Below are 18,283 nucleotides of genomic sequence, written 5' to 3' on the forward strand. Positions count from 1 at the left end.
TCAGAGGTCAGCCCAAATTCTGTCACTGGTGCAAATCCTTACTTCTAAGCCTCAATATCCTCTTCTGTAAAATGGGCTTATGGCAGAGCTGTCTAAATGACCAACTGGACACAATAAACATTTTTTATAGAGCTGCTCAAATGCCCACCTTCTTGCCAATTTCTCTTTCCCTCTCCATGCCCTAAGCCTACAGTCAGGGACAGGGAACCCTGAGGTAGAATAAGGCATCTCCTGTCTTCATGCAAAATACACCCTCTGAGGTGAGAGTCAACTATCATTGCCCCAGGGAGGGAATAAGCGACATCACCAGGGTCAGCAGGTGCTTCGGTGGGAACTGGGGAAGTATGTGGACGCCCTGAGTAGATGGCGGAGGAGGCACCCCTGCACTTTCTCTTTTGGGGCTACAGCAGGGATTTCCCTCGAGAAGAGCCTCCTTCCTCCTTGCCTTCTGACCAGCCCGTGCAGTCCACTTGCCCGGTGTTTCACATCCCCTGGGCGGGTTCTGTCCCTTCCAAGGAAGGTACTCAGGGCGCCCAAGTCACCTCCCCCAGAGCAGCCACTGTTTCCATGGTGACCCTGAGCCTGTGCAGAAACCAGATGTGGGGAGAGAACATGCCCAGCCGTCCCTCGGGCATCTGGTGGCCTCCCATGTCCACAGGGCCTGGCCCCAATCACCATCATCATCATCGTTTGCATTGTCATCATCCTTGCCAGTGTCTGCACAGCCTTCCTGTTCTGAGTGCCCTGGATGCAGCAGGTCCTTTGTGGGCATGAAGACATGTAGATCTCGCTGAGCCCCGTGAGCTGGACTCAGTGGTCCCTCCTTCCTGAGCAGCCGCAGTGTAGTGAAGCTAAGTGGCCCAGCTCACACAGCTGGTCGGTAACAGAGTTAGAACTTTCCCTGAAAGTGAAAGTGAAAGTCACTCAGTTGTGTCCGACTCTTTGTGATCCCATAGACTATACAGTCCATGGAATTCTCCAGGCCAGAATACTGGAGTGGGTAGCTTTTCCCTTCTCCAGGAGATCTTCCCAACCCAGGGATTGAACCCAGGTCTCCCGCATTGCAGGTGGTTTTTTTACCAGCTGAGCCACAAGGGAAGCTCAAGAATACTGTAGTGGGTAGCCTATCCCTGTCCAGGGAATCTTCTTGACCCAGGAATCGAACCAGGGGCTCCTGCATTGCAGGCAGATTCTGTACCAACTGAGCTATGAAGGAAGCCCAAAATTTGGCCTGGAGTGTTAGTATCCATCTGGCTGCAAAGCCTGAGCTTTTACCTCTTATAGTCCCCGTACCCTGTTGCCTCTCTTCCCAGGGAGAGGCAGGATGTGGGATCTGAACACGCTCCCCACCTTCATCCCCTGCGAGGCAGCAGGGGAGGCTGAGCATTCTCTGGAATTGCCCTGAGGATGACTCATGGCGCTCAGCCATCTCCTCTCAGGAAACACTAGGTTAATTGTGGTCCATTGTTGCTCTCCCCGCTCGCATGTGAGTGAGTGTGAGTGACTGTGGAACAGAGAGGAGGCAGTTCCTGGGCAGGGGGCACAGAGAGAGGAGGGGGGATTCTTGGGAACATGAGGTGTCCCTTTCCGGAGCCGGAGGTCTGAGCGCCACCTCATCAGGGGCAGGGAGAAGAAGAGAGTCGGGGACCTCTGCCCAGCTCTCAAGGATGCCCTGCAAATTGTATTACCAACCACCCTCCATGTGCCAGGCATGGGGAGATGGTGCAAGAGTGGGAGAATGGGGCGGAGATGATTCAGAAGCCTGACAGGCAGGAGAGAGATTTGAAATCACTTCTGTGGGCAGAAGAGAGTGGACTTGGGAAACTGAGGAGGTTGCCGGGCAGGGTTGAGAAGCAGGTGTGATGGAGACCACAGATCTCTGGGGCAAGCGAGGGCCTGTGGGGATGGATGTACTGGGAAAGGAAGGAATGATTCCAGATTTACAGGTGTTCCCGACACCCTGCCAGCCCGCCCCCACAAGACGGGAACATGTGTGAGTGGCCACTGGGATTAAATGAGGCGGCCTAGGTTCCGGTGAGAAGAACTGACTCATTTGAAAAGACCCTGATGCTGGGAAAGATTGAAGGCGGGTGGAGAAGGGGATGACAGAAGATGAGATGGTTGGATGGCATCACTGACTCAATGGACATGAGTTTGAGCAAAGCTCTGGAAGTTGGTGATGGACAGGGAAACCTGGCGTGCTGCAGTCCATGGGTTTGCAGAGTCAGACACAACTGAGCGATTGAACTGAGCTGAGGTTTCAGTGCAGGGGCTGCCACTTGCCAGGAGTGGGAGAACTTGAATAAGTCAGTGCACCCTCTGTAAGCACAGAAAACACAGACATCAAGGGCAGCACACCTGGCTGGATCCCCATGGCTGGGTCCATGGCTCAGAGTGAAGCCAGGGGAAGGACAGTGGATGGTCAGTGGGTCGGCCCAATGCTACTTCCTAGAACATCCACCAAAACGTGTAAGATCTTTGTCAAGCATAACAAAGTCCACTGTTTTGTAGACGTCTTTCCATTTGAGTAAGTGTAGATCTACACAACGAAAAAATAAAACGAAATACAAGGACTTCCCTAACAGTCCAGTGGTCAAGACTCCATGCTCCCACTGCAGGGGCCACGAGTTCCATCCCTCATCAGGAAACTAAAATCCCCATGCGCCATGCAGTGCGGCCAAAAAATAAATAAATAACATTTTAAAATAAAATACAAATAATAAAAATTAATCTCCCTGGTTTCTTTGTACTTTTAACAGTATGTTGCCTATTGAATTTAAAATTACACACATACCAGAGTTTAAAAAATGATATAAATGAACTTATTAACCAAACAGAAACAGACTCATAGAAACAGGCATAGAAAACAAACTTATGGTTACCAAAGGGGAAAGGAAGGGATGAGGGAGGGATAAATTAGGAGTTTGGGATTAACAGGCTTCCCTGGCGGCTCAGATGGTAAAGAGTCTACCTGTAATGCAAGAGACCTGGGTTCAATCCCTGGGTCAGGAAGGTACCCTGGAGAAGGAATGGCTAACCCACTCCAGAAATTCTTGCCTGGAAAATTCCATGGACAGAGGAGCCCGGTGGGCTACAGTCCATGGGTCGCAAAGAGTCGGACACAACTGAGTGACTAACAGACACACACTGCTGCTGCTAAGTTGCTTCACTGGTGCCCGACTCTGTGCAACTCCACAGAAGGCAGCCCACCAGGCTGCCCCATCCCTGGGATTCTCCAGGCAAGAACACTGGAGTGGGTTGCCATTTCCTTCTCCAATGCATGCACGCATTCAGTCGTGTCCGATTCTGTGCGACCCCATAGACGGCAGCCCACCAGGCTCCCCCATCCCTGGGATTCTCCAGGCAAGAACACTGGAGTGGGTTGCCATTTCCTTCTCCAACAGATACACACTACTATATATAAAATAGATAACCAACAAGGACCTACCATTTAGCACAGGGAACTATATTCACTATCTTGTAATAAACTGTAGTGGAAAAGAATCTGAAAAGGAATATCTATATCCATATCTATATCTATGTCTATATATATGTATGTATATAACCGATTCACTTTCATATGTATATATATAACTGTACACCTGAAAATAACATCACATTGTAAGTCAACTATACTTCAATTAAAAAAAGGAAACTCCCCAAAATAAAATAAAATTGCATGCACACTCACATCTGTGGCTTGTCTGTCACTTCCTTTGGACAACACTGGTCTAGCTGACTCCTTAGGTCTGGTCCCACTTAGATTAGAAGATGGAATGACAGCCCATCCCTCCTCATTTAAAAGTCCTTCCTCAGGGCAGAGGCAGCTGCATTAATTAGGCTTTTGTTGCATAACAAACCACCCCAAAAGGTAGTGGCTTCCAACACGTGTTTATTTAGCTAACAGTTCTGTGAGTCTGCAACTTGGGCCAGGCTCAGCTGGTCCATTCTTCTTTCAATCTTGGCTGGCTATACTCAGTGTTCACAGTCAGTTGGGCAGCTCTGATTCCGGGGTTTGGCTGCCCATGGCCAGGGTGACAGAGAAACAAAGTCTGTGTCCCTTGTCACCCACCAGGCAAGCCCAGGATTATTCACACAGCGGGCCCGAGACTCCAAAAGCTACAGAACGCAAGCTGCAGGACGTTTGGCAGCCTAGCTCAGAACTCAGCCCAGGGCACCTGAGGCATAGCTGTTGTCCAAAGCTAGTGTGAGGCTCAGCCTAAACTCAAGGGCTGGGAAAACAGACTGCCTCTATAGTGAGAAGCCCTGTCAAGAATTGGGGCCATTTTTGCAATCCACTTTCACCAGCTGAGTGGCTCCAAACAAGGAAAGGACTCACCTTGTTCCCTGGTCCCGCTATCTGTCAGGACCTCACTGGTGATTTTCATGGGCTTTAGGCACTTGGCCCCCATGGGCTCCTTCCTCCATAAAATGAATGAACATTTGAATAAAAGTTGGGACTTTCCTGGTGGTCCAGTGGCTAAGGTGCAGAGGGGCTGGGTTTGATTCCTGGTCAGGGAATCAGATCCCACATGCTATAACTGAAGATCCTGCATGCCGAAGCTAAGACCTTATGCAGCCAAATTAATTAAATTTTTTAAAAAATTAAAAATTACTAAATAAAAGTTATATTTTATGACTACATTGATACAATGATGAGCATATCCTTTTTTTTTCTTCAGATTTTTAAAAGAAAAGGAAATTGAACCATTTTCATGGGCACCTAGAAGTCTCCTGGGCCCGAGGTATTGGGTTCCTGTGCCTGGCAGACAAGTTGGTCCTGCTCTTGGTGGCTGCGTGGGCACAGGGCACCCCAACCCTGAGTGGCTCAGAGGCCCAGCAATTGCTCAGCCACCTGGGAGTCATTCAGGGTGTCAAAGGGTGGGGCAGGTGTCCTCTGACTGAGTTACATATTTCCCCAATTAACTGTGTTTCTAATACCCTATGAGAACCTCAGTGCTTTGTCCTTCATTTAAGTGATGAACCATTGTTAGGCTCCCAGGGAACCTCCTGGAAGCCAGGTGAAACCAGGAAGTGCATTCAGGGCTTCAGAGGGTGATACTGACATCAGGGCCCTTCCCCTTTGTCCATCACTTTCCATCTGCTAAGGGCTTTCCCACGCTTCCCTGCCTTTGAACCTCACACCCACTGTTTGAGGTGGATGCAACAGATGGTCCTCCCCCCCTTTTCACAGATGCAGAAACTGAGGCTTGGAGATGTCACAGGACCTACCAGTTTAGAGGCAGAGTCACCAAGGAGCCCCGGTTCCAAGATAGGAAGTGCTGGGTTTCCACATGCCAGGTGATGTGGCCCTCGCGGTCACTGGTGTGGCCCTCGCGGTCACACCAGTGACCGCTGGCCCTGGTAACCCGAGGCTCCCCTTACACCTGAAGGAGGCCAGCCACAGAGTGCAGGCCTTCACTGATGACCTGTGTGGAGATTTCCTGATGGGCCAGAGGTGTAGGCCACATGAATTTGGGGTGGGGTGGGCTGGGTGGTTCTTTCAGCTTCTTGAGGAAGTAATTTATGGCAAAATCAAAGCCTGCTTTTTGCTTCTTCTCAGATATGCATACTAGTCTGTTGTTTTTGACAAGGCTATATTACCACAAGTCCTATTTATTTAAAAAGCCTATTAAAAACTAAAACTAGAGCTACCGTATGACCCTATAATCCCACTCTTGTGCGTATATCCAGAGAAAAACATGGTCCAAAAGGATACATGTGCCCCAATGTTCAGAGCAGCACTATTTACAATAGCCAAGACAGGAAAGCAACCTTGGGCTTCCCTGGTGGCTCAGACGGTAAAGCATCTGCCTGCAATGCGGGAGACCCAGTTTCGATCCCTGGGTTGGGAAGATCCCCTGGAGAAGGAAATTGCAACCTACTCCAGTACTCTTGCCTGGAAAATCCCATGGACAGAGGAACCTGGTAGGCTACAGTCCATGGAGTTGCAAGAGTCAGACATGACTGAGTGATTTTACTTTCCTTTCCTGCCCACAATGCAAGAGACCCAGATTCGATCCCTGGGTTGGGAAGATTCCCTGAAGAAGGAAATAGTAACCCACTCCAGTATTTTTGCCTGGAAAATCCCATGGACAGAGGAGCCTTGCAGGGCTACAGTCCATGGGGTTGCAAAGAGTCAGACACAACTTAGTGACTAAACCACCACCATAGGAAGCAACCTAAATGTCCATCAACAGAGGAATGAATAAAGAAGATGTGTTACATATATATCATGAAATACTAATCAACCATTATAATGCCATTTGCAGCAACATGGATGGGCCTAGAGATTTTCATGCTGCTGCTGCTGCTGCTAAGTCGCTTCAGTCGTGTCCGACTCTGTGTGACCCCATAGATGGCAGCCCCCCAGGCTCCACCATCCCTGAGATTCTCCAGGCAAGAATAGTGGAGTGGGTTGCCATTTCCTTCTCCAATGTATACTGAGTGAAGTAAATCAGACAGAGAAGGAGAAATATCATATGACATCCCTTATGTGAGGAATATAAAGAGAAGTGATACAAATGAACTTTCAAAACAGAAAGACTCACAGTCTTAGAGAAAGAACTTTTGGTTGCCTGGGGGAAGGGATAGTTAGGGGGTTTGGATGGACATGTACACACTCCTGTATTTAAAACGGATAACCAACGAGGACCTACTGTACAGCACAGGGAACTCTGCTCAATGTTACGTGGCGGCCTGGATGCCAGTGTGGTTTGGGAGAGAATGGATACATGTATACGTTGGCTGACTCTCTTTGCTGTTCACCTGAAACTATCACAGCATTGTTAATCGGCTATAACCCAATACAAAATAACGTTTTTTAAAAAGAAAAAAAGCATATTAAAAAGGACAGAACTTAAAGTCAAGTGGCCCTGTCTTTTCTCCCATCTTCCAGCAGGGCAGCTGACCTAACCTCTCTGACCCAGCCTCCTGAATCTGAAATGATCAGCCAACACCTGGAGCTCCTTTGTGAGGTTTAAGGAAGAAGGATTCAGCAAGTCCCTAGCCCAGAGCTCAGAGGCCAGCTCTAGGCCTCCTGGAAGCACTCATGGTCAGGACTCTCTGCTGCTGCTGCTGCTAAGTCGCTTCATTCGTGTCCGACTCTGTGCGACCCCATAGACGGCAGCCCGCCAGGCTCCCCGTCCCTGGGATTCTCCAGGCAAGAACACTGGAGTGGGTTGCCATTTCCTCCTCCAATGCATGAAACTGAAAAGTGAAAGTGAAGTCACTCAGTCGTGTCCGACTCTTCGCAGCCCCCTGGACTACAGCCTACCAGGCTCCTCCGTCCATGGGATTTTCAAGGCAAGAGTACTGGAGTGGTTGCCATTGCCTTCTCCGTCATTACTCCTAGACATAACCAATTAGATCATATCTTCTTATTTTCAATAAGCAGTCAGCACCTCTCAAATAATGCAGGACATTGATTTCCAGGTATTTATCTCTGTATACTATTTATCCAAATAGATTTACATTGGAATTGAGCACTTTAGAAATGTATTAATAGCAAAAATATATTAAACACTCATAATTGGACCACATATGGCTTTCTTTGTCTTCTATATAGATATACTTACTCATTCATTAATTCACTTATAGTAATACCATCCAGACCTTTGAATATTAATAGCCTGAGAACAAAATCCTGAGTATTAACTCCTGTTGTATAGGTGTTAACTAGGTCTCTGACCTCAGAGTTACAGGGTTTAACCAAATCATTTATTCACACACACCTCTAGTCTCTGTTTAATTTGCCCAAGGCCTTGCATCCAGCATCCATAGGGGCAGAGAGGACCCCGCCCCTTGCCAGGCAGTCTTAAAACCCCTGCCGGCTCCCCTGCTCCTGGCCATTCCCATGCGGCCTCTGTGGATGAAACATGCAGTTCATCACCGCGGACCAAAGTAGCCTAAATACTCTAAGCGTCATGGACATTTTTCTGTGACAACATGAAAAATCGGAACTCTTAGCCCTCACAGTGCCTGTCAGGGAGTGTGGGGTCCAGCCCTGCCTGCCCCCCCAGAGCCAGACCGGTGTAAACTGAGGTGCAGGGGGGTGGGGGGGGAGCCTGGAGCCTGCATACCAGTCATACTTCCCACGCGCGCCTGCCCACCCAAGCCATTCCAGTTAGCTAGCTGCTAAGGATGCCCTCCCTGCTGGCCCTGAGAAACCACCCTGTGCCTGGCTGGCCCCTGTGTCCCTCAGGTGATGGTGACAACATGTTTCCTGCTCTAGCTTTGGAGCCCTACGTAAGGTCAGATCCCAGAGCGGAGGAGAGGGCTTCAGCTCTCAATTCAGTGCTGCCGCGGACATGCTGGACTCAACATGCCAGACTTGGGGCATAGAGACAGCCTGGACAGCCAGGCTGCCTGGAGTCATTTGCCGATGAGTTTAGTGGACTGTGGAGAGAAGCAGGGGGCCCTGAAGGTACAGAGCAGGGGGTACCTAATAAACCCAGTTGAGATAGGTCTAGGAAAGGTGAGATCAGGGCAGGCTTCCTGGAGAAGGTGATAGTTGAGCTGTATTCTGGATATCACACAGAGATGGGAAGGGCATTCCAGGCAAAGGGCTCAGTCTGGGCAGAGGCTTGGAGGCATGTGAGCCTGGTGAGGGGGAGGGGATTAGGAGAAAATGGGGACACCCACACTCGGACGGGCCTGAGTATAAGTTGTAGACTTTGTCCTGGGGCCCTGGGGAGCAGGCCGGGAGCGAGGGATGGCCAGCTCTGTGATTCTAGGTCTAACTCTAGCTACCTCACAGGAATGGACAATGGGCAGAAAAGGGTAGGACTCTTGGAGGCAAAGAGGTCCCTTCGGAGCTGCTGCAGAGGCCAGCTAGGAGGGGAGGGCAAGGGTCCTATGAAGACCATGGCACTGGCAAGGTGGAAGTCACAGAGGAGGGGACCCAGATCTGGGTGCCTCGTGTGAGAAGGGGTGAGTAAGGGGCAGGGGGCCCAGGAGAGCACAGCTCCCAGCTTGCGGGGCCAAGAGCCTGGACCCCTAACAGAAGGACAAGCCCATTTTCCAGATTGTGTCAGGAGACAGGGCTGGAAATGAAAGGTCTCAAGATACTAGCATACCTCAATCTATTGCACTTTGTTTTATTGTCCTTTGCAGATACTACATTTGTTTTTGTTTTACAAATTGAAGGTTTGTGGCAACTCTGCATCGAGCAAGTCCATCTGTGCTATTTTTCCAGCAGCATTTGCTCACTTCATGTCTGTGTCTCAGATTTTGGTTATTCTTGCAGTATTTCATCTTTTTCCTTGTTATATTTGTCATGGTGATCTGTGATCAGTGATCTTTGATGTTACTATTGCAATTGTTTTGTTGTTGTTATTGTTTTGTATTTTTAGATTAAGATATATACCTTTTTTTTTAGACACAGCGCTATTGTACATGTAATAGACCACAGTAGAGTGTAAACATAGCTTTTATATGCACTGGAAAACCAAAAGCTTGTGTGACCTGCTTTATTGCAATATTCATTTTACTGCGGCAGTCTAGACTCAAACGCACATCTTCAAGGTCTACCTGTACTTGTGCAGGGCTGGGCCACTCGTTCCCAAGTGTCCACTATGAGAGATAGAGCTCAGGAAAGCCTGGGTTATTGGATGTGAACAGCCATTGGAAAAGACCTTAATGCTGGGAAAGATTGAGGGCAGAAGGAGAAGAGGGCACCAGAGGATGAGATGGCTGGATGGCATCAACAATGCAATGGACATGAACTTGGGCAAATTTGGGGAGATGATGAGGGACTGGGAGGCCTGGCATGTTGCAGTCCATGGGATCGCAGAGACTTGGACAAGACTGGGCGGCTGAACAACAACAACAGAGGGAAGCCAAAGGAAGATCAATGTCATCAAGCCCTGATGAGGATGTGGGGCAGTGTAGACGAGCATTCATTGAAGACAAGGGGACAGCTTAGGAAAGCCATCTGGCAATATCTACTGATGTCAAGCTCATTTCAACATGTGGTGGATGCCCAGCAAATGCAGAGCCAGTGAATGAATGAAGAAGGCGAGGGGCAGCCACAGGGCAGACGGAGAGGGGCGATCAGAGAGGTGGGTGGGGAGCCGCCACACTCTGACGGGGGTGGGAAGATGCTGGGGCTCAGTGACCATGCCTCAGAGGGCTTGTGGCTTAGACACCTTTTGGACATATTGAACGATTTGCATTCCTTCTTTTAATCCTCTTTCCCACAGTCATTCACGTTTTCTTTTCTTCCCAGATATTTCTGTATCACCCACTACTTGCCAGGCACCTTGCCAGGCTGAACATCCAATAATGACCAAGAAAGACCCAGTCCTCACCCTCATGGAGCCTACAGACTGGACATGGAGATGCAGAAACGAATAGGTACATGGGAACTGTCATGTTTCCTGGGCACAGATGTCTTCCTGGGCACTTCTCTGGGAGGTGGAGTCCTAGCAAAGATGGTAATTACAGGCTCTAAGGCCCTTTCACTCTGTGATCCCATCCGCTTGTGACCATCTTCCTGAGGGTTGACGCAGCCATGACTGTTCCCATTTTACAGATGAGAAATGGAGAGGTGACCTGCCCAAGTTCACGCAGGCTCCACACTATAACCCAACCCTTATATAAACCTTGGGGAAAAAGTATGTTAGGAAACTGCAGGGAAGCAAGCCCTAGTTCTGTAGATTTGCTTATTCTGGACATTTTAAATGAATGGAATCATATCATATGTTGTGGTCTTTGTAGCTGGTTTCTCATACTTAGCCCAGTGTTTTCAAGGTTCACCCGTGCTGTAGAATGCATCCGTACCTCATTTGTTTTCATTGCTGAGTAATATTCTGTTGTATGGATAGACTGTTTCATTTATCCATTCACCCACTGATGCACATTTGTGTTGTTTCCACCTTTCACATGTTACAAATGATGCTGCTGGGAACATTCGTGTATGAGTTTTGTGTGAACACATTTCTCATGGGTAAACACCCAGGAATTTCTGGGTCAGATATAATTCTATGTTCACACTGCCACTGTTTGGCAGGAAGCAAAATCAGTCCCAATTTTCAGATAAGAAATAGAGACCAAAAAGTCCAGTGACCCTCCCAGTTGTATAGAGAAAGTGACTGAAGAGGTTTTCTGTATAGTATCAGTCCAGTTTAGTCATTTAGTCATGTCCGACTCTTTATGACCCCATGAATCGCAGCACACAAGGCCTCTCTGTCCATCACCGACTCCCAGAGTTCACTCAAACTCATGTCCATCAGGTCAGTGATGCCATCCAGCCATCTCATCCTCTGTCGTCCCCTTCTCCTCCTGCCCCCAATCCCTCCCAGCATCAGGGTCTTTTCCGATGAGTCAACTCTTTGCATGAGGTGGCCAAAGTATTGGAGTTTCAGCTTCAGCATCAGTCCTTCCAAAGAACACTCAGGACTGATCTCCTTTAGAATGGACTGGTTGGATCTTCTTGCAGTCCAAGGGACTCTTGAGTCTTCTCCAACACCACAGTTCAAAAGCATCAATTCTTCAGTGCTCAGCTTTCTTCACAGTCCAACTCTCACATCCATACATGATCACTGGAAAAACCATAGCCTTGACTAGATGGACCTTTGTTGGCAAAGTAACGTCTCTGCTTTTGAATATGCTATCTAGGTTGGTCATAATTTTCCTTCCAAGGAGTAAGCATCTTTTAATTTCATGGCTGCAATGACCATCTGCAGTGATTTTGGAGCCCAAAAAAATAAAGTCTGACACTGTTTCCACTGTTTCCCCATCTATTTCCCATGAAGTGATGGGACCAGATGCCATGATCTTCGTTTTCTGAATGTTGAGCTTTAAGCCAACTTTTTCACTCTCCTCTTTCATTTTCATCAAGAGGGTTTTTAGTTCCTCTTCACTTTCTGCCATAAGGGTGGTGTCATCTGCATATCTGAGGTTATTGATATTTCTCCCAGCAATCTTGATTCCAGCTTCTGCTTCTTCCAGCCCAGCGTTTCTCATGATGTACTCTGCATATAAGTTAAATAAGCAGGGTGACAGTATATGTGATTTTAAAAGCCAAGATCTTTCAAGCCACTCTGCTGTGACTTGTAGGGGCTCAATTCCTATACCTTTAAGATATATGGTGGGTGGGGGGGAGAAGATGCTGTCAGAATTAAACCAATGAAGTAAGCAGGGTCTCTGCCTCTGAGTGACTTACTATGTCACTCACATGATGAAACTTAACCAGCAGCTGCTTTATGTGAAGCTTCATGCTTGGTGTGGCAGTGGCCACAGAGATAAAGGGTGTGCCCTTCTGACTCCCAAGGGGCTCTTGCTCATTTGAGGGATGCTGTGGGCATGTCAGTGGATGATGCTGCTGGGCGACAAGTGCTGCGGCCCAAAAGAGTGCTCAGGACACGTGGCGGGAATGGAGGAGGCCATCCCGAGGTTCTGGCTGGCCAGGTGAGCACTGAGCAATAAGCAAAAGCAAGACATTTTAAGGTGAGAGGACAGTTTGCTTAAAGGCATTACCATGTTAGTGGGTCAGAGTGGAAGGTGCAGGCAGAGACCTGGACAAGAAGCTGAGGGCTGGTCAGGGTGTCTAGCACTGCACCAAGGAGACTGGCCTTGGCCTTTTGAAGTGTCTGAAACAAGAATAATACAGAATAATTTGAGGGTTAGAAAAATCCCCTGGAGCAATGGAGAGACTGAGAGGCAGAGGTGAAAATGGGGCAGGTTAGAAGTCTATTGCACCTGTCTCAGCAATAGAAGAGAGAGCCCGAACAGGACAGCAATGTTGGAGTGGAGAGGAAGTGACTAATGAGAAACACACGTAGCAAGGGGGAAGCGTCTGTGCCATTAACTGTCTCTGACAGAGGTGACCTCTGGGATGGAGTGGATTGAATGGGGCCCCCCCGAAACCATTTGTCTACTGGGGACCTGCCTATATGGCCTTATTAGGAAAATGGGTCTTTAGAGATGTTATTAAACATCTTCAAATGAAATTGTCTTGGATTATCCCAATAGGCCCTTAAATCCAATGACAGGAATCCCCATAAGTGATAGAGAAGAAGAGACACAGATGAACATATTTATAAAACAGAAACAGAATCACAGACACAGAAAAAAAATGTATGGTTACCAAAGGGGAAAGGTAGAGTGGAGAGTGATAAATTAGAAGTTTGGGATTAACAGATACATACTGCATGCATGCGTATGTGCTTAAGTCGCTTCAGTCGTGTCCAGCTCTTTGTGATCCTATAGGCTGTAGCCCACCAGGCTCCTCTCTGCCCATGGGATTTTCCAGTAAGTATACTGGAGTGGCTTGCCATGCCCTCCTCCAGGGGATCTTCCCCACCCAGAGATCAAACCCATGTCTCCTGCACCTCCTGCAGTGCAGGCGGGTTCTGTATCACTGAACCACCAGGGAAGCCCAACAGATACATACTACTATATATAAAACAGATAACCAGCATGGTCATACTGTATAGTATAGGGGACTATATTCAGTATCTTGTTATAACCTATAATGGAAAAGAATCTGACAAAGAATATATATATTTGAATATATATGTATATATCTGAATCACTCTGCTGTATACCTGGAACTAACACAACCTTGTAAATCAACTATACTTCAACAATAAAAAATAATTGGAAAATAAGACAAGAGAGAGCGAGAGGAGAAGGCCATGTGAAGATGGAGGTGACACAGCCATAGGCCAAGAGTACCTGGAGCCCCCAGAAGCTGGAAAAGCTAAGGAGGGATTCTCTGAGAGCCCTGCTGGAACCCTGAATTCACACTTCTGGACTCCAGGGAAGTGAGAGAAGACATTTCTGTTCTTTTGAGCCACCTTGTTTATAGCAATTTGTTAGAGCTGCCCTGGGAACACTGAATATTCACTGGAAGGACTGATGCTGAAGCTGGAAGTCCAGTACTTTGGCCATCTGATGCCAAGAGTTGACTCATTGGAAAAGACCCTGATGCTGGGAGAGACTGAAGGCAGGAGGAGAAGGGGACGACAGAGGATGAGATGGCTGGATGGCATCACTGACTTGACGGACATGAGTTTGAGCAGGCTCCAGGAGTTGGTGATGGACAGGGAGGCCTGGTGTGCTGCAGTCCATGGGGTCACAAAGAGTCGGACACGACTGAGAGACTGAACAACAACAAGGAGACTAATACACGGGGCGATGCAGGTTTTCGGACGAGGAGGGAGGAAGCGCCCTACTCCCAGCCTGCAGACCCAGAGGCTGCAAGGAGAAGCTCTCACTCGGGCCCTGCCTCCTGCTAAAAAAACAATGGCCAGTGTTGCCACATGAGGATTAGTCAAATAAGGATGAGCTCTGACTTCCCTTGGGTAATGCAGTCGGGCTGGAGGCCGAGGCTCCTGGAGGGGTGAGTGGAGTCGTCACCCGGTCAGCCAGCAAGGAAGAGCCGCATCAGATACTTCCCAGAAAAAGCCAAGCTCCGTGGGAACCTGCGAGAAACCCAACCAGGCTCGCAGGTGGCACACCCAAACATGAACCAGTCCGGCGAACTCTAGGTCACCAGCCCTCCACACCCCTCTCCATACACTGAGCTCACCCCCTGTCGGCCACAGAGCTCTCTTGGGATCAACCCTGCTCGGGGTGAGGTGATCCTGGCCAAGCACTCTCTCGACTCTGGCTCATGGGGTCCAGACAGCTCAGAGACAGGACAGGAAAGGTCACACCCTCACTGGCCCCTCATCAGAGGCTGGGGGAGCCCCATGTGGCTCGAGAGCTTTGGAATCTGATAAGCTGGGGTTCACATTCCAGCACCACCTCTTCATACCCCTTTGTCTCTGGATAACTTCAGTCATTTTACTCAGCCTCAGTTTTCTCATCTCTAAAATGAGAACGGTGAGACCCTCATCGCAAGACTGTTTAGAAAATTAAACAAGCTGTCATATGCCAAGTGCCCTGCACAGAGGGGCTGTTTCTATCAATTGGCAAACACACATTGAACACCTACTGTGTGCCAGCTCCTGGGGAGGCTGCTGATGAACAAGCAGGTCACTGCCCTCATGGAGCCACTCGGTAGCAAGGCAGACAGAGACCAGAGTTCAGTAGAAAGGCAGAAACAGTCCAGAGTGGGAAGGCTCTGATGAGAGGGTCAGGGGGTCAAGGGGAATCCCAGAGGAAGGTAGACTGAGTTAGAATCACATTTCTGATGTGCCAGAAAGACTCATGGATCAGCTTGGGATCATAGAGCAAGTAATGGCCAGGTCAGTATTCAGATCCATGCTTCAAGCCTCCACCAGCTGCCACCTCTGTTCTAGGGCCTGGCAGTCCCTGAGGTCCAGGTGTGTAAGATTGGACCAACTCAACATCAGAGAGTCAGCCTGCCTGGAACATCACTGGCCAGAGGCCCTGAGGCCTCCACCCTGAGCACTGGGCCTCTGACCCACTGCCCAGGGGGATTTGGATGAATAATTGGGTTGTTTCCATTTTGTGGTGATTACTAGTATATTTTCGATGAGTATGTGTGGACAGGTCTTTGTGTGGGCACCTGTTTTCGTTTCTCCTGGGCAAATTCCTAGGAGAGAATGGCTGGATTGTGATGCATATGATTGAACTTTGCAGAGAGAGAGCACCTCAGTCACTTTCCTCTATAAAGGCACCAACCCCATTGTGGGGGCTCCACCCTCAAAACTTTAATTACCTCCCAAAAGGCCCCACCTCCAAATATCTTCATGTTGGAAGTTAGGTCTTCAACATATGAATTTGCAGGGGTCTCAAACAAATATTCAGTCCATGACAGTCATTCTGATATATGAGTCATGGTATCTTACTGTGGTTTTAACTTGCATTTCTCTGATGATTAATGACATTGTGCATCTTTCAACGTGCTCATTTGGCATCTGTTTATCTTCCTTGGTGATAAAAGATCTGTTCAAATCTTCTGCCCATTTTTTTTTTTCTAATTACTGAGTTTGAGAGTTCTTTATGTATTCTGGATACAAGTCCTTTATCAGATCCATAATTTGCAAATATTTTCTACTGGTCTATGGTTTAGCTTACCACCATTTTATTAATAGTGTCTTGAACTTGATGAAGTTCAACTCATCCATTTATTTCATGGGTTACATCTTTTTTTTTTTTTTTTTTTTGGCCATCTGGCATATGGGATCTTAGTTTCCCAACCAGGGATCAAAACCCCTGCCCCCTGCACTGGAAAAGCAGAGTCTTAACCACTGGACCACCAGGGAAATTCCTGATGGATTCTACTTTTGAAATACCAACTAAGAAATCTTTGTCTTATACAAGGACACAAAGGTTTTCTCCCACGTATTTTACTCAAAAAATTTTATCGTTTAGGTTTCACTTTGAGACCTATGATACATTCTGAGTTAACTCTTCTATATGGCACTGCTGCTAAGTCACTTCAATCGTGTCCGACTCTGTGTGACCCCACAGACGGCAGCCCACCAGGCTCCCCCGTCCCTGGGATTCTCCAGGCAAGAACACTGGAGTGGGTTGCTATTTCCTTCTCCAGTGCATGAAAGTGAAAAGTGAAAGCGAAGTCGCTATATGGCACTGCTGCTAAGTCACTTCAATCGTGTCCGACTCTGTGTGACCCCACAGACGGCAGCCCACCAGGCTCCCCCATCCCTGGGATTCTCCAGGCAAGAACACTGGAGTGGGTTGCTATTTCCTTCTCCAGTGCATGAAAGTGAAAAGTGAAAGCGAAGTCGCTCAGTCGTGTCCGACTCTTAGGGACCCCATGGACTGCAGCCTACCAGGCTCCTCCATCCATGGAATTTTCCAGGCAATAGTACTGGAGTGGGGTGCCATTGCCTTCTCTGCCTATATGGCACAGGTATGGTCAAGTTCATTTTCCAGCATATGGCTACCCAATTGTCCCCAAAAGACTTTCCAGTCTCCACAGAATTGCTTTTGCACCCTTATTTTTTAAAATCATTTATTCATCTATGTGTACGTATGTTTCTCTTTCAGTTCCATTGAACTATTTGTCTATTGTTAGGCCAATCCTAATCTGCCCTGACTATTGTAGCTTTTTTAAAAAATTTGATTGAAGGATAATTGCTTTACAGAATTTTGTTGCTTTCTGTCAAGCCTCAACATGAATAAGCCATAGGTATACATATATCCCCTCCGTTTTGAACCTCCCTCCCATCTCCCACCCCATCCCACCCCTCTAGGTTGATACAGAGCCCTTGTTTGAGTTTCCTGAACCATAGAGCAAATTCCCGTTGGCTATCTATTTTACATGTGGTGATGTAAGTTTCCGTTTTACTCTTTCCATACCTCTCACCCTCTCCAGCATTTATTGCTTGTAGACTTTTTGATGATGGCCATTCTGACCGGTGTGAGGTGATACCTCATTGTAGTTTTGATTTGTGTTTCTCTAATAATGAGCGATGTTGCACATCCTTTCGTGTGTTTGTTAGCCATCTGTATGTCTTCTTTGGAGAAATGTCTGTTGAGGTCTTTTCCCCTCTTTTTGATTGGCTTGTTTGGTTTTCTGGCATTGAGTTGTGTGAGCTGCTTGTATATTCTGGAAACTAATCCTTTGTCAGTTGTTTCATTTGCTATTATTTTCTCCCATTCTGAGGGTTGTCTTTTCACCTTGCTTATGGTTTCCTTTGCTGTGCAAAAGCTTTTAAGTTTAATCAGGTCCCACTTGTTTACTTTTGTTTTTATTCCTGTTACTTTAGGAGCTGAGTCATAGAGGATCTTGCTTTGATTTATGTCATCAAGTATTCTGCCTATGTTTTCCTCTAAGAGTTTTATAGTTTCTGGTCATTTAGGTCCTTAATCCACTTTGAGTTTATCTTTGTGTATAGTGTTAGGAAGTGTTCTAGTTTCATTCTTTTACATACAGCTGTCCAGTTTTCCCAGCACCATTTATTGAAGAGGCTGTCTTTGCCCCATTGTATATTCTTGCCTCCTTTGTCAAAAATAAGGTACCCATAGGTGCATGGGTTTATTTCTGGGCTTTCCATCTTGTTCCATTGGTCTATATTTCTGTTTTTGTGCTAGTATCATACTGCCTTGATGACTGTAGCTTTGTAGTATAATCTAAAGTCAGGAAGGTTGATTCCTCCATCTCCATTCTTCTTTCTCAAGACTGACTTTGGCTATTCAGGGTCTTTTGTGTTTCCATATGAATTGTGAAATTTTTTGTTCTAGTTCTGTAAGAAATGCCATTGGTAATTTTATAGGGGTCGCATTGAATCTGTAGATGGCATTTGGTAGTATAGCCATTTTCACAATATTGAGTCTTCCTACCCAGGAACATGGAATATCTCTCCATCTGTTTATGTCATCTTTGATTTCTTTCATTAGT

This window comes from Bubalus kerabau, chromosome 14 (assembly GCF_029407905.1).
Source record: "Bubalus kerabau isolate K-KA32 ecotype Philippines breed swamp buffalo chromosome 14, PCC_UOA_SB_1v2, whole genome shotgun sequence".
In the NCBI taxonomy this organism is placed as follows: Eukaryota; Metazoa; Chordata; class Mammalia; order Artiodactyla; family Bovidae; genus Bubalus; species Bubalus kerabau.